The sequence below is a fragment of the Mycteria americana genome, chromosome 19 (genome assembly GCF_035582795.1).
Source record: "Mycteria americana isolate JAX WOST 10 ecotype Jacksonville Zoo and Gardens chromosome 19, USCA_MyAme_1.0, whole genome shotgun sequence".
NCBI classification, from domain to species: Eukaryota; Metazoa; Chordata; class Aves; order Ciconiiformes; family Ciconiidae; genus Mycteria; species Mycteria americana.
Genome location: NC_134383.1, coordinates 6,899,265 through 6,916,558, shown reverse-complemented (window position 1 = coordinate 6,916,558; position 17,294 = coordinate 6,899,265). Strand labels below are relative to the sequence as shown.

At 44.2% G+C, this 17,294-nt stretch overlaps 1 protein-coding gene across 1 annotated transcript in view; it reads right to left on the bottom strand.

Annotated features, from left to right (window-relative positions):
• The window catches only part of ARHGAP32 (Rho GTPase activating protein 32), a 263,478-nt gene extending 259,843 nt beyond the window's left edge, over window positions 1-3,635 (bottom strand). The window contains exon 1 of the mRNA XM_075521301.1: window positions 3,460-3,635. The gene's annotated coding sequence lies outside the window, so the exon portion shown is untranslated. The remainder of the gene's footprint in view (window positions 1-3,459) is intronic.
• Window positions 3,636-17,294: the final 13,659 nt, after the last annotated feature.

The following is a 17,294-nucleotide window of genomic DNA, read 5'->3' as shown; positions in this document are numbered from 1 at the left end:
AGGTTATGCAATTCTCCAAATTCTGGTTGGCTGGAAGACCTAATCTGCATAGCAATAGCTATAAAAAATGGCTTCCCTTTAGTGTCCTCAGTATGCACATCCCTTCTCTCACATTGGCTAACAGTGCACAGCCAGCCTGTTCAAAGGATTAGCATAAGAATAGAAACGACTGTGAAAATCCACATGCTCCGACTGACCAGACTTGTTGACCTGCTTCACCCCAGATACCAAATTGACTTATTTTTCAAAGGAAAACAGTTGTTGACTTTAAAAGTTGAGAAACACTTCAATTTGTTTCTCTCCTATTATGGTATCAGACATCCCGAGGGCAGCTACCAGGCCCAAAGAGTGAATCTGAACAGCTTTCACTGTTGAAGGCACAGATGTCAAGGTCTTCATTCTTCAAGTTCAAAGTCTTGCACAAGTCTGGTGGCAGAGAATGGGTCTGTCAGGACCCTTCTCAGCTCGGACCTACCACGTTCATCATAAAATCCCCTCATCAGCAAGCTCACAGGCTCTGCTGGTACAAGATGCTGCTGCAGTCCACTAAAGGCTGAAACCAGATACCGGAGCTGCAGTTCAAGAGCACAGATGGGAGAGGGAACTGGCCCCGCACGGGTGCACACTACACCTGCCAGAAGCCACCCATGTTTACAGTCCCACGAGAACAATTAGTCCGGGTTTTTGCAAGTAAAATTGACAAATTTACCTACATCTCTTTATATCTCCTTCCCTTTCTGCCTTTACGCTGGGATCAGCCAAAATGGTATCGAGCCAACAACTGCGAGACAATAGCTCCTGCCACGGTCACCGCCACTGAAATCAGGTAGGAACTACTACACCGATAAGAATATTTTGAGAGGAAGTGCGAACGAAAATAATCCCCCAGTTCATAAGGAGGCCAACAGCTTCCTCTTATTTGTGGAGAGAAGGACACAAAGGCCAAGGGAACCCATTCCAATTTTTCTCTCCTATGCAAACTCTTCTAGCCATAATAAAGTATGAAAAACATAATTTATTTTTGGAAATATGTATATCGGGTTCCTGAAAAAACACACTGAATTTTTGTATCACCATATTACAGTGTTTGACGTGTTTGTTTTGAAATGGGGGAAGTTGACTGGATAATCCCCATAATGTGGTCTGACACTTCATGCAAAACAATGCATTCAAACAGCAAAATGACATTTCCTTTTCAGAAGTTCACAAAAGAAACAGAAACCCAGGGGAAAATGGCCAAAGTAGCACTATTCCCCTTTTTGTTAGATTTCCTCCTCTCCCTCTGGGATCTTCTCCCCAGCCAGTAAGTCACCACTGCAATCCTTCCCCCTTAAATTCAATGACATCACCGTTTCCCTCACTTTGCATTACAGAAAACAAGACTATTAAGAACTGGGATACTGATATTTCACAATCCATCAGCAAGCGACATAAAAACACTGCAACATCCAGCTACAAACATACATAAAATCTACGAAGTAAAACAATTCCTCAATGATATTTCTGCTGACCTGCCTCAGATGCTCTTGGTTTCTTCAAAAACTTTACAAATATACTTTAAACAAACAAATCCCAGGTTAAGACCACAAGCTGAAATATTGAACAATAATTTGCTTCTGGCAATGGACTAATATTTCAGTACGTTACACACGGTATTAGTACCACATCAGCACTTTCAGTTCTGTTGTTTCCCCAAATAATAGCTTTTACAAGATACATATTGCCAGACTCTCACCCCATTTTTCCTCCCTTTGTCATCTCAATCACTATATGCTCTCAAAGGAATAAAATTTTGATTCTTCCAGATGGCTCCAATATGTTCAAACATTATAAAACCACTAGATATACAAGGGTACACACCCTGGTACGGCACAAGCAACCTGCGGTAAGTTTCATGAAAACAAATCAGTCCAAGCACAAGAACTATTTGCTTGCTCTTTTATCATGAAGAATATGTAATATTTTACTTACCAGTCAAAATAAATTGTTCACTCAAGGATAACCTAATTTTGCAAAACTCGAAAAGACATCTGCGCAGTGGGAAAGAAATCGCACGGTTCTAAATAAGCACGTGCAGGACATTTGTCCCTATTCTGTAGAAGAAGTTATCTATCCCATGCTCAAACCTCAAACACTTGCAACAGATATTCTTTCATGAGTTTTGGAAACTTACTCATTCTGTTCCACGTCAAAGAGGAGTGTCTGGTCACCTCTGGATAATACACTTGAGGGTTATAGCTCTTTCGTGAAATGAAATAGCATATTTTAAGCTTCTACCTTCTTGCCTTTTCACCTGTTCCTCTAAATTTCATTCTTACCAACGACAGTATCAACCCACCCAACAAATTGGACGCCCATGCCCAGCGAAGGCTGTCCGAGCCTCTGTCCAAAGTGCTGTTTTCTGCACTCTCTCGTTGGAAAGTACAGAGGTGTAACAAAAAAATGACTCGTTCCCATCACCTTCTTACAATTCAACAGCCATCAGTCCAGTCTGGAGCAGTGGTGTGCAATACAAGACAGGATCTCAGGGGAGAAAGAGACAGGACGCACAGTTTGCAAAAGGAAAACAGTAACGTACGTGGGTACACACATACCTTTTTCTCAAGTTGAAGCCACTGCTCAGAGTCCAAACGTGTTACGGATCTTTCCTTACAAGACCCCGCACTACTATCCTTTGCTCACCTCCCTGTTGCAATTTGGTGGGAAAGCTAATCAAGAAGATCTTCCAGATAAAACCATCTCCCCACACACACATGAAATGCCTCTTGGGCACTCCTCCATTTCACACAGTTTCCTAGCACACAGATGTTGCTCGCAGAGCACCCTCGGTGACCCGAGCAGACCCGCGGACGTTCACTGCACCTGAAAAGGTCTAATAAGGCATTAAAAGGGCTCCATTAAATATACCACAAAGGACAGCCTACACAATGGAGAAAAGGGCCAAGCACAAAGCCGGACGGCAGCTGCACGCTAGCCGGGGAGCACAACGCCGTTCTTCCCCACACCTGAAAAGCACGGGAATGGCACACGCAGGCTGAAATCCCACTTATCCCTTCTTTCCCAATAAAATTATTTCTTGGCGATGGGCGAATTTATCCACCTCAGAGACCTTCTCTGGAGAACGACAACTGAACGCATGCTATTAATCGCGGGCGAAAAGAGAGAAGGGGGGGGGGAGCTATAAAACAAAAAAAAAAACCACCACGAGAGAGCCACGACTTCTTTTATTTGTTTTTTTTCTTCTTCCCCCTCACGGCGAGGCTGAAAGTCCCCTGAGGTACCGGCCGCGTCCGTTGGCGGTAACGGCCGCGACCGTTGGCGAGGCTGCCGCGCGCGCCCCCTCCCCTCACCCACCGCCGGCGCCACCTTTGCGACGTGTAGGGTCTATCGCGACACAAGCTCCCCCGTCCCCGTCCCCCCCCAACCTCTCCCCTCAGCCCTTCCCCTCCCCACACTCACTTCGCTCCGCCACAGCGGGGGCCGAGCCCGGGCGCCCCTACCGCCGCCTACCAGCCGCGTCCCGCCGCCAACGCCGACATGGCCGCCGCCGCCGCTGCAGGTGAGGAGACGATGGGGAACGAGCCGCGGGGAAGGGCCCTGAGTGAAGGGGAACCGCGTCCGGCACACGCCCCCCTCACACACGCTCCCCGGCTCAGAGAAAGGCTCCGGGGCCCATGCGCGTTGCCGCCGCTCGCTGGCTCCACCCCGCCGCCGGGGAAGGGCGGGCCGCTGCCGGGGCCGCGGTAGAGGGTGGGCGGTGGCGGCGGCAGCTGGGAGGACTGACCGCCTGCCCGGGGCTGCAGCAGGGCCGGAGGAGGGGGCGTTGCATGGGGTGGTGGGGGTTGCGTGGAGCAGGGGGGCTGCAATGAGGGCGCGGGGAAGCGGGGAGGGGTGTGCGGGGCAGGGTGGTCGCGGTGTGGGTTGCATGGAAGGGGGGACGGTCGCAGTGGTGGGTGCGGGTGGGAGCACGGGGTGCAGGCTCGGGCGGTGAGGAAAGCCACCGCACCTGGGCTTTGGTAAAGCTGGGTAATGGTAAAGCTGCGGCCTGGGTACTGGGGGGTGAGAGGCTTCTGTGTATGGGGAAACGCTTCAAGGTGCACTTGAGGTTTGGGGTCAGGCTGGGGTGGGGAGGAGTTTGTGCTCTTGTGAGTTCTGAGCTGGAGTGTGAGCGCAGGGGGGTTATTTGGGGTTGAGAGAAGGAGGTGTGCTAAGTAAGGGGCTGCGGTTGTCCCCGCAGAGGCAGCAGGAGGGATGGAGCTTGGTGGGGCGTGCAGCAGCCTCTGTCTATGCTGGTATGGAGGTTGGGGCTGCACCTATTGTTTGAGTAGTTGTGTTGGAGGGAGAGTACTCAAAATCTTGCCAAAGAGGTCCTGATGTTTGTTTGGGTTTTTTTTTAATATGGCCAGGCACACTCCCTCTCTGAGGGATGGGTCCCAGCCAGGAGGGATGTAAATCAGGTGCCTGCCTGCACCCTCCCACCTCCATTGTGTTAGTGCAAGATCAAGAAAAGTGCTTTACCTCAGTAACAGGACTTGTTTACCTGTGGACAGACTACTTGCACGCCCTGTTCGCAATACAAAGTCTTCCCCTCTGGTTAGGCTTCAAATGTATTCAATCTAGTCTTGAGACAGTGTTGTTTTATCAGAAAAAGTTAATTCAAACTTTTAAGTGGAGTTTAGGTGTTAACCACAAACTCTGCTCTCCAGATGAGCGAAGTGCCTTGTTGAATGAAAGGACCTGCAGCGCTTCAGTAGAGGGTCTTTTTGACGGAGACATTACCCCTGTGTTGTCTTTCGGTAGCTGACCCCAACCACTTTATAATGTGCTTTATAGATGCTTTATTGTATCATTAGCATTTTCAGAAACACACAATTTGATTTTGCTGGCGGTAGGCAATGTGGAAAATCCTTCCTGATAATTATGCCATTTGGTGACCGCAGAGGTTAAAAATGTGATTGCTGGTGTATATTTATTCCTTCAGTAGCAGCAAAGCAGTTACTCTGAGAGTACTCTGCCTTTGGCGCAGGCCCAGGGGCACAGTTGTGAGTAATATGGAGTTGTGCCGTGGATCGTGTGTTGCCGTGCACCTGGCAGTTCACGTGAGAGCCGTGGTATGCACTTTGTCTTAACCACGGGGTGGCAGCTCCATTTGCATTGCAAAAGCAAATATGAAATGGCCTGCTTGATACGCTTTCAGAAATATTTTCAGTGAGAGGCATAGTTGAAACTACTCCACAAGCTGGATTTGATGCTTTCTGGTTTTTGCTTCCATCTGTGAAACGCTGTAAATATAGTGTGTGATCTACATTAAGACTACTCTGGTGATACCAGCTATCCAGAGTGTTTGGATAAAGGATACCACTGTTTGCTAATGTATTGGGCAACTAAGAAAAGCAAGCCGTAAGCATGCGGAAGTTCTGAGTTGTGAGCTTTAATTTAAAAGATTTGAAGAATTTTTAGTTGTTGTGATGAAAATTTTTTAAGCCTGTCGTGAGTAACTGATGATAACTGTAAATGTGCAGAGTCGGGAACAATAGCTCTGAGACATGTGAACTGCCTTGTGTCAGCATATGCTGTGCCAGATGCCAACAAACAAAACTGTAGTTAAGAACATTGGTGGGGTTTGGGCTCCGGGTGTAAGGAGACAGCAAATCACGAAGATGTTGCACAGTATCCCATAAAATGGGGAAGAGTGTAATTATGTGGGCTAGTAAACAAAAGAGGATGCAGAAAATACATAAATTACAATGATGACAAGGCAAAATCATGTGATTTATTGTGCTCATGTCTGCTACAACCTACAACTCGGATCCTGTCGAACCTGACAAGTTAATTGGGATGAGCCAGGACCGTACCCACATGGCTCACTGCTGATGAAACCTTGGGGCACCGGAAGCGGGTTTGTTGGTTCCATATATAGGAGACTGCAGTTTTAGTAATGTGTGAGGAGGTGATCCCTATCTATCCATCACTGATTTGAGTGACTTTGAAATTCCTGGATGAAAGATACCCAGAGCATCCCCAAGTAGTTGAGCCTTTCCCTCTTTATTAGATGCCATCATCTCTTTTGCGGTTTTAGTTCTTCCTTATTTTGACTGGCTGTCACTGCGTGATTTTTGCAAGGCTTGTTTGTTGCTCTTCCCAAGCAGAGTATTTTTCATTATGTCTAACTAAAAACAAATGGTGGGCTGCATATGGGAATGCAGCTTGAGAAAACTGGAGATCAAAGAAAGGTCTTGACTCAGTGCTGAGGATCCCTGCTGCATTTCCCCTTTAACTGCCTCCCACCAAGCTTGTGATTTGAAGCTCACTGCCTTTACTTTTTGTCTGAACATCTTTGATTTAAAAAAAAAAAGGGAAAAGGTTTTCCCATCTCTAACTTTCTCTGTTTCTTGTTCGTCAGTCCTTGGTCTTGCTAATTTTCTGGAAAACTTTAATGGCTCTTCATGATGCCAGGAAATGCTTCAACTTGAATGAAAAGTACAGAGCCCTTGTATCCAGTTCACCCAAACAGGAAAGGACTGATCTGAATTGCTTCAGCCCTTGCCAGTTATAGGTTGCTGTTCTGTGTCCACAGGGCTTGTCTGCCCTTTTCATGTCGGATCTGAAGGTCACTCGGCCCTGATCACCTCATCGGCAAGTTAGCCAGTGCTTTCAGGAAAAATAAACTTACCCAAAGGATGAAAGGGAGGAGCATGGCCAGGTGTCAGTTCCTCCAGATCTGATTTTTTAGTTGCAGCTTTTAAAAACTGGCACATATTTATTTGTTATCAAGAGTACGATTTTTTTTCTCCCGAGTGAGGACTTTTTAGAGCTGCATGGCTTGTTACCTATGTACTTTTTTTTTTTCTTTTTTTTTCCACTTGAGGGACAAGATTAGGGAAATTGAAGACGGGGATTTTTCCTGGCTTAGAACTGTTGGGGTCTTGGGGGGGCTTTTTTGTCCGGGAATGGCAATGAAGAGATGCCTCAGCCTCTGCTGAGAGAAGCTGTAGAGAGCAGCTCTGTTGATAGCTGGTTCAAAGTCTTGGTTTTTATTGTATAAGCTGGCCTGGCTGTGCTTTGAGAAGATGTTTATGTGAGATAACACTGTATCTTTCCTTCCTTTACTTCATGTTCTGCTTCTCTTAAATATTTTTCTTGGAGTGAAATGATAAATATTTGAGGCAATCAGTTGCATTTGGAGATTTCTTCTGAGCTTTGTATGTTTGTTTTGAGAAGATGCTGATGCCATTGCCAAACAGTACTAGACTCTGTTTACAAAATAAACTGGGACCACAACAAAGAAGTGTGAAAGAAAGAAAGGTGGGGGAAAGGAAGAGTGAGAGGCAATGTATTTCTGTTCCTGAAAGCTGCTTTGCATTTCTATAGCACCTTTCCTCCCAGTATTTCAGGGCACATCAGAAGCATTAGTCATGCCTTGCGCTAGATTTGGGAGATGAGTGAGGCAATTCCTGCCACCATTTTAGAGATTAAGTCTCCTGGATATATATAACCCAGGGAGAAAGGCGAATCCTTTCTGGGTTGTGGGAGCCAGACAGGTCACTATTGCATGTTTCGAGAGCTTGTTATATAGGTGTTCTGCATTTGGACTGGGGCTTCTGGATAACTACTACAGAGAGAGATTATCTAATTTATCAAAATCCTTACGAAGCTAAACCAGCAAGTGTTTTGCCGTCAAGAAAAAAGCATCAGCATAAAAATGCAAGTAGTTTCATTAACTTCAGTTTTAAGCTAATCTTCATTTCAGTTGGCAGAGTTTGTAACTCAGTTAGGATTGAGGTATCAAGTGTGAAATCCTGCCTCTGTTGAAGCCAATAGGAGCATTGCTTTTGACAGTTGAAGCCAGGCTTTTTTTCCCCAGAGTAGCTGTTAGTGATAAGAGCAAGAGACTTCATCTGAGTAACTTCAGTAGCAAATTTGTCATGTTTGAGAGGACTCTGGGGGAGGAGAGGCAAAGGCTCTGCTTTTAGCAATATTCCTACTCGTGTTTTCAGAGAATAAATACATCTTTTCCTGGCAATGGATATATTGACTCTGTCTGGCTGATTGCTCAACTGGTCACTCTGTGACACGCTGTGCTCCGTTCCCGAATGTTTTGTATTCGACATCTCAGCTCCTATTCATCAGAGACAGGGGAGCTGTTTTTTCCTACAGTATTTTATGGCTAGATTTTAATTTTTTTTTTTAGTATGTTTAAGTATCAGAATCCCCCTGACTCATGTCGGGCAAAACCAAAAACATAGCTATGCTTCTAAAGCTGCTCATCCTTGGAAGAGGAAGGGGTGTGGTGTACACAAAATGGAAGAGATATCATTCTGTGACTACGTGGCTGCTTACTATACTGCATACGCCAGGAACAGAGCCTTAGCTGTTGAGCAGTTGTCACTGATGATGCCACAACTTGTTGCTGTTGCCTGATGTTTTCTAGTAGAAGTGATAAACAGGAAGATAGCTAAATAATGTGGTCATGTCAGGTGTGATGCTGGCATATGCATTGTGCATGGTTAGCGTAAGAGGTGAGTAACTCAGAGATTTTATTGAGGGTTAAAAAGTTCTGGTGTGGATGAACTCTACTATCCCCAAGGTAAAACAACCCCCAAATACCAAAGCGTAGTTGATATGGATCCATTAGTTGGGCACATTTCTGTACACGTGCACAAAACTGTAAAGTGAATTCTAGACTCACGAAGATATTCATTCAAAGTAACTGAGATCTGATTTTTAATGAACCATTAATTTAGAGGATTTAGCAAAAAAATTACCATCCTCTGAAATGATTTGGCTGAAATAGTCATTGAATACTCAAAATGCTTGCAAACAACAATATAAATTTGCAATATTCTGTAGCCTTTACCCAAAGAATTGGACATTTTTCCACCCCTTTAGAATTATTACTATTCTGTCACCCCTGTGGAGAACAGTGTGTTTGGTTATATGAAGCAATGAGGAAGATTAGAAGAGTAACTGAATAAATTGATTTTTAAAGCCCTGACTCTCTTACTGTTTACAAAATATTCTTAGTGTACACGCATAGTCTCTGGAACTATGCGTATGTAAAGTTCAAGTATGTATAAATGCAAGCAGCGTCGAATATAACTTTCTATTCCAGCCTGTCTCTTTGATGGTCAAATCTGCCCAGATGAGTGCGCAGGCTGCTGAATGGAATTCTTCCAGTTATTGGGCTTATTTCTCCTTGTGTGCAAATGTGATACTGTGCTTGGGATAGAGTAAAATTGCTCTTTTGACTGCTTGCTCTTTAATCCCCCCCTTATGGTCTCATAAATGTTCCTGGAGCTATACTGCCATGAAGCATCTGTGAAATCAAGTGACTAGTTGGGTCAATCACATGGCTGTTTCTCTGAGAGCGCAAACTTCAGGCAAGCGCATTCCAGCTGCTGTGACCTTGGTGAGAAGGGAAGTGGGACTGTATTGCAACGGCTTGCCTGTTCACACAATTTCTCTCTTTAGACCGCTTGTGCCCAATTTTCCTGAAGTTCGCAGACTTGCAATTTTTTGGTATAATCTGAGACAGATACCCCAGCTGTCGGACGGGCGTTGCACCATCAGTTTTCCAAGTAGTTAACAGGCACTGGCGTGGGTGGAGAACTGCCTCAGCTTGCTTTGGTAATGAGACCAGAGATTGAGATGAGCCAATAAAGCATGTAAGCAGAGGCCCTGCAAGATAGGAGACTTAGCACTTACTGTGCACTGCTGTGACTTACTAAGCAAGTACTCAAGATCTCTGTTAACAACTTGACACTTGGATATTTTTCCTATGGAGAAATGACCCTGGGTTTGGGAAGTTGGTGTGAATTAGGACATGCTAGCATTATACCCACCCTGTGAGGAAAGAGCCGAGAAAGAATATGAACTTCAGACATGGTAGCACACCACTGAGTGAGTGAAGGTACTGGACTGAGGGAAACCTGGCAATGTCCTGGAATCCAGCACTGTTCCTTAGCTGGGAAAGAGTATCTGAGGCACTGTGTGATGGAGGTCAGACATGCAGGGTAGACCAGACCCTGCTTTGTTTTCACAGTGACTGATTTAGTGCTGCTCCCTGTCATATTTAATGCAAATTATGTTGTGTAATAATTTGTAGATTTATGACTCTGGGTGGCCAGAGCTGCCTGTTTCTGTTCGTGTCCCTCCATTGCCTGAAGTGAGTGAACATAGATTGGATCAGGCCTGAGGTCTCGCTACACAAGCTGGACAAGTATCCTGCAAGAAGTGCACAGCGTCTTGCATTTTTAATCTTAGATTTTCTCCATCTCTGTTAGAGAGTGGCTTAACCTCTAATACGTGAGCTGCAACATCCAGTTGTTGTAATGATGACAATTGTGGCAATTCCTAATATCCAAATGTAGGACATGGGTTGGCATAGAGTTGGGCTGCTGTAACCAAATGAAGTCTAGAAGCTCTTTAGTTTGGAAAAAGGATAAGAAGTCGAAGGATGACTGCTAGATGGGTGGCTGAAAACACCAAGGGAGGGAATCTGGAGGTGGACTGATGAGCTGGCGAGAGCTTAAAACAAAGTGATGGCCTGTCAGGATGAAAACTGGGATGAGATCTGAACTTCTGATCTTTCGAGTTGCACCCACTGAATCCTGCAAGAAGAGCAAGTGAAAAGAGGGAAAGTGAGGACTTGTACAGTGCGGGTGCTAGAAATGGCCTCTGGTACCTGCTAGCAGAAGCAGAGCAGCTTTCTGGAGCTGGGATGGACATACGGCATTTCAGAGAGCCTCCAGGAGAGCCTGACGGAGCTGTCAAGTGTAACCATGTCACACGCGATGCAGCTGCTTGGCAGGCTGTGGCTTATGGGAAGTTGGGGACAGTTTTCCCCCTCACGTGAACTCCAGACATAGCCAAGCACAAGAAAGTTGTATTTTGGAGAAGTACTAGTAAAATGCATAACAAAAGTAAAGGCTGTGCTGTCAAGAGGGCTCGAGACCAAGCAGGACAGAGCAAGACCTCGTTATTTTGCTGTCCCCCATATTAATCTTCCATGTATTCCTTTCTTGAACTGGAGTGCTTCATCTGGTCATTGTATAATTCTGACGTGTCTGGAGTTCACCCCCTGCACTGATGACCGTGCTGTGTTTTGGTTGGGTTAACCAGCATGGGGAGAATCAGTGAAATTTTTGGTGAAATCTTCATCTACCTTAGAACTTGAGGGCTGAGGCAGCTTTTTTGCTGTTCTGTTTGTTGTTCCAGGGAACTGATCCCACATCTAAGGATAGAGGGCAGTTTATTTTTTCAAGCTTTTGTTAAATTAAATTGTTTTTCTTGTTAACAAACATACTGTGAAATTCAGGGATGGGTGGAACTTTCCAGCAGCTGGCTGTAAGAAGAGCCGTGACTGAACCAAGTTCTTTTATTTGGCTGTGAGCTCTCCAAAAGCGCAAGGTGGTTACTTAGATCAAATACACAAGCTGAGAATTCCTCTGTCTTTATAGACCTGCACCTAAGAGCAGAATTTTTATTTTCCTACACCCATCTCGGAGCTGGGGGAAGCCAAAGTTGATACTGACTTCTGAGAACTATATAATTACAATCAGCAGCAGTTCCTGCCATAAGATAACTGGTACTCAGTGCTAAACAGGAATTAGTGTTGCATATTTATCTGGAGGATGAAAATATCTACAAATATCTGTAAATATATTCAGTTATTATTAGAAAAGGTATTTAAATCTTGTAGTGGTTGGGTGTCCCAGATATAAACTGACGGAAGTAAGGGAAACCTCCTCTTGCAAATGAGTTATTCGGTGATGTTTCATCACAGGTTTTGCTGCTTTAGGTCAATTTTCATGGGCAGGGCACTCAGTGAAGTTCAACCATTCATCTGATCTTTTGCAAAAGTTATTTCACAAGTGTAAATATTTGTGGTAACTTGCCTGTGTTGTGTGCACTTCAAAAAATGACAGAAAAGCTCTGGAAGGCTTTTTATGTTTTAGGGCACGTTCTTTAGTAAGAATAATTAACGAATCTAGCACTCAACCAATGGTTATTTGCATATTTTTTAGCAAAACTTCTTTTGTTAACCCAAAATACTGTATGGTGCTTTGTATAAGCAAATAAATGATTCTGTAGGAATTTAATGATCTTACAAATAAATGTAAGAGTCTTTTAAAGTGAGTATCACTTACTTTTTAAGCCCTCACAGATTACCTGTAGCTAGCTTTGAGCCATACAAAGGTTAACACAGGCTACAGAACTATAAAGCTGAAGACTTTAGAACAGCTCAAAGCTCAGTACTTACCTTCACAGAACTTACAGTAGAAACTTACTGAACTACTTAGTAGTCATCTAAAACTTCACCCTGACTTTTGCTGTACCGAGGGTCAATTTCTACTATTGCTGCAGTAAAAACCAGAAATCACAGTAATTTTTAAGAGTAGGCAGGGCTTCGCCACATAATTCTTTTAGGCTTGTATGGACATTATTTCACGTAAAGTACTGTATAAAAAGCCTAATCTGTAGATTAAAAAAAAAAAAAAGGTTAAAAGTGCAAAGTTTAACCTGAATGGGATAGAAGACAGCAGACATAAAGCAAGGTCAGGATATGAACGCTGAACTTAACAGCAGTGCAGTTCAGGGTTGATATCTAGCTGCAGAGCTGTCTGCAGATACCAGGATACAATACTTTTTACTGGAAGTAAAAGGTGATTATTGCTGGCACATATCAAGACTTCTGGCTATTGGCATTAGCCACCCCAGAAGTCTGGAACAGGAGAGGGAGAAGTCCTCAATGGAAGAAGTCATGTGCACCAAGCCAGATTAAATCTCATGTGAGTTAGTAGAAAAAGTGATAAGAACTGTGCACAAGAGATGTGGCAAGTTCAACAGCAGATGTGAGATATTGTTCCAGCTTTTTGTACCTACAGGCATAGCAATAAAGGGGTGAGTAAAGTTCTTTTGTAGAAAATGTCTGCAGGAACCGAGCTGGTGCTGGGCTCACCCTGTGAACCAGCAGATTAACTTAATTGTTCCAGACTTGCGCTGCAGCCAGCAGAAGCTACTCCGGCCCTTGGGCACTGGACGAGCATCCCAGATAAGGGGAGGCAGCATCGCAGAGTGCCAGACAGCTTATGGGGCTGTGGGAGTAGGGACAAGCTGGAGGAAAAAAACACTGGAAGGAGGGGAAAGGTTGAGGGTGGCTTTGGGCAATGGGTAGGAAAGAGAAAGTGTGAGAAATAAGCAGGGAATTTAGCTAAAAGGTTTCCTTGCTGATTGATTTAACTTACAGTGGAGAGAAATTGGCCTTAGGTCAAGTCTGCAATGCTTTTATGCGATTGCTCTCCCTCTGAGCATCCTAGAAGGACAATTGGGCCAAGTGTTTTGGCCTGTGGGCAAGTAAACAAGCAAGACATAAGAAATGTCCCTTACAAGGACAGTTCCCTCATATATGCTTTACATGCCAATTCAGAAGTTGTAGGTCTGTCTTACCCGCTGGGCTCCTCTGTCAGGAGGTGGATAGGAAGTGTGCCTCCTTGCATCTGGAAATTTGTTGAAAAATGCTGCATCATCAGTTGTGGCACTTTTTTGGAGCTCGCTTATGATATGGAAACTCTCAGGCTGCCCTTGGAGCAGAACCATGTGCTATCAGCCCCTTGAAAATACAAGTTGATTAAATATGTAGGTCAGAAAACAGAAAGCACATCCCAATTTATTTAATAGATGAGAGTTTCGTTGCCTAATGTTATATCACTGCAGCTGCTGATCATTTTTTGAAGGTAATATAATAATAGCTTTGTTCTCAGCTCAGGGATTAAGGAGAGTCACCAGGTATTGCTACCCAAAGGGCAGGTGCAGGTTTTTCAGTGGCATTAATAAATAAAAATACCTGTCAGGGAATCAGGTTATGTGTCAGAATTGCTGTGATAGAAGAAGAAGAATAGCTAATAAGGAGCAAAGTCTTCAGAGCAGAATCTCTCTCTGTTCTGTAAATGGGCTGACCATAAACACATGTGCATCTCTACAGCGATGCCAAACCAAAAATTAAGCTAGGAATCCTACTTGTTGCCCTGGAGCCTTCACTATGGCCCTATTTCTTTCCTCATCTTCCAGCCCCCAAGGAATTGGACAGGGAGCTCCTCCTGTCTGGCAGTCGGGGCTGTTTTGCACTGATCGTCCCCCCCAGTTACCTTGCTGCTGTCTGTAGCAGCCTCACACAACACTGAGCAGATTTGCATCTGAAATTAAAAAGATGCCTGGGTCTGACTGAATCATTCTTCATTATCTCAGCGGGCAGCAGATTTAGGAGCTAGATTTGCAATGAACGTTTATTAGATTGTGTGTCTTCTGGGGATAGCTAATTTTTTTTTTATCATCAGATTCCACGACTTAGCATCGTAATTAGCTATTAGACATATATACTCCAGTCAAGAGCTGCTTTTTTTTTTTAAGCCTGCTTATTCTAGGAGTCTTTCTTTTTTCATTTATAGGGGAGTTTTGCACAGTTCTTCTGACAAGTGCAAGATAGCCAGCGGGAATGAGACCTGTAATTAATCCACTGAATGCACAGTGCAAGCAGAAGAATGGCTCTTGGATGAGGAAGCTCTTCAGTCTCTAAGGTATCTGACAAGATGGCAAACACTGTCGGTTAGAATGGTGGTTTTAGTGACGTTGGTGCTAGGAATGGCACCCAGCAAATTCATTTAATGTAAGGTATTGAGGACAGGAGGGAGAAAATGATGTCTTTCAGCATTCCCCTGAATTTTGAACAGTCGCATGTGCATGATTCTGCACTTTCTCATCAAGAGCTGATTCACTGGGTTTCTAGTAAAGAAAATAAAGTAAGCTTGAGCCCAGTTTCCCACCCCTTCTTGCAGGTTTGCGTTTGTTGGGGGGGGTAGCGTTAAAAGGGAGTCCAGCATCAAGAGCATTGGCCTGAACTGTGGGAGGTCCAGATTCAGCTCTTGCATTGCCAGAGAGAAACTGTGTGCTTTTGGTCATGTATCCTCATTGTACTTTGGCTTGGCATCCATAAAAATAACTTCAGAGATTTTGTGGTAGTGTGAGACCCCCTTGGATGCTGCAATGTTAGGGTGTCTTGTTGGTTTGTCACAAAAGTGTTAAAAGTGGTGGAAAGCACGGCGTGAGGATGGTTGTCCTTTTAAATTAAGTTCTTCTTTTATGTAATGCTACTTGGTTTATTGCACAGGAAATATCTTTGTTTCTTAGCTCTCTAGCTACTATAGTACCTGCCACTTATTGCAATTTACTTCCGCGACTGTTTTTCTAACTGCCTTGGATCAGATACAGCACCCTTTGATTCCTGTTGTCCTTTTGTCTTTGCTTGCTTGGCTCTAAACATTTTGTTCCCTGAACATGGGCCTAGGTTCTCCTCTCCCCCATGCTGCAGCAAATCGGGAATACTGCTTCTGAAGCAATTAGTTAAGTAGCACTGACACGCACGAGGGGAATTAGGACTGTTGATTTTTTTTTTTTCAAGTTTTGTCAAGGATTCTGTACTGCTCTTCCCAAATCTTCCAGTATTAGTTCCAATGTGCAGACCAGTTGCAAGACTGAGTGACTACGCTTTGCCTGGTGGTAATCACACCATATTTCCAGTTACCTGATTCTTCTTCACTGCTTTGTAGTCACAGCACAATCTACACCACCAAGGGAGTTTGTGTGTGCAGTTGCCTGACTCCTTCCTAACTCAGCTGGATGGATATCTCAAAAGCCCGGTATGTCCAGAGAGTCATATTCTCAAGGCAGATAGCAAACTCACTTATTTGGTCACGAGACACTCCAAACATCAAGTGAAGACTGGAGCGTTGCTCCAGATACAAAATAGTGCAATGTCTGCAGGAGTGCTGACCCTCAAATGAGAATCTGCAGGCAAGACCTCTGCTAATGGTTTCCTAGTGGAGTATGCCAGAAATGAGGAAAGAAATTACTCTTTTGATGCAAAAGCTGCTTTTCAATTACCTCTCCTGATCTCCAGGGAAGAGTGGAGTTGGTAAAAAATGGAAAATAATTAAGGTCTGAGCAGAAATAGTAACTGTCCCCAGGTCTTCCGTGTTATTCTGTCACAGCTGACTTTCTTCAGACTCAGTCCCTCTCCCATCTTTTTGCTGCACGCCGCGTCAAGAGCTACAGCCTCGCAAACTGACATCGAGTCTAAACTTCCCTGTGCTGCTGTTCTCAGTTCCTCTGCGCTGTGGCACTCTGGTCCACATCAGCACCTGCCTGTGTTTGGAAGTGGTTTGCATGCAACCAGCTGCTCTTTCCTTGTTTTTATGGCACCTATTGCACCAGTATCTCAGTTTCAGATAAAAAACAACAAAAGAGAGGTAGCTATAGTAGAAAGGAAGGTGACTGCTGAGCCTGAGATGTGAAAAGGCATTGCTCTTCTCTCCTGGATTATACCAGAGTTTACACATGAGTTGAAGTGTTTCCCTGCTCAGATCAGGGCCTGTTTAGGTCTGTGCAAAACTACAGCTACCCAGGATACTTCTAGGTTAATGAGAGTCTTGAATTAGCACGCTTTCAGCAATACGTGGGTTGTGGCTTTCAGTTTAAATGCCCATGAAGGTTCCATGTTAGGTGCTCAAGATCCCATCCAAGAATTATTTATTTTAGATTGTATTTAGCCTTAACAGCCTGACAATATTCAGTGTTGCTGGTCTCTTAATACTGCTGAGAGAGGAGAAAAATTGTTAACCCTGTTTTGTAAATGGCCAAAGCCGCATAGACCGGCTGTAGTGCAGCAGGGACTGTAATCCCTAATTCTAAATTCTCTATTAAAACCCTAATCCCTGGGCTATCCTTCTGCTTCAGACAGAGTTGGGGATGGATGGTGTATAATTTGTCTGAAGTGATGCACCTGACACTATTTAAAGCTAGTTATTTTCCTTCTGTCCCTGTGTCAAAGTTGCTTTTTTCTTTCTTTCTTTTTTAATTGCCGAATTCTTTTTTTGCTGGAGTGATTAAAAATTGAACTGCTTGCATTTTGTAGGTCTCTGTCAGAGTCTCGTGGTTCAAATACTGCAACAAATTCCCTGCAGACTAACAGTATCTTGGGACTGATAAAGGTTGATGCCTGGGCTGGTTAAAGGGGAAGAATCCTAGCATGTGGTTTGCAGCATTCACTGGGTGGTGAGAATCAAAACATCTCCTGATTTGCCTGAGGATCTTAATTTTTTTTGAAGAAATTTAATGAAAAAAGCAGGGGAAAAAATACAGATACTTCACAGAGAATATAGACAGAAAAGAACAGCAGGATAGGGGGAATGTGGAAGTAGGTCAGATGCATTGCAGAGAAAAAAAAAATCATTATTATG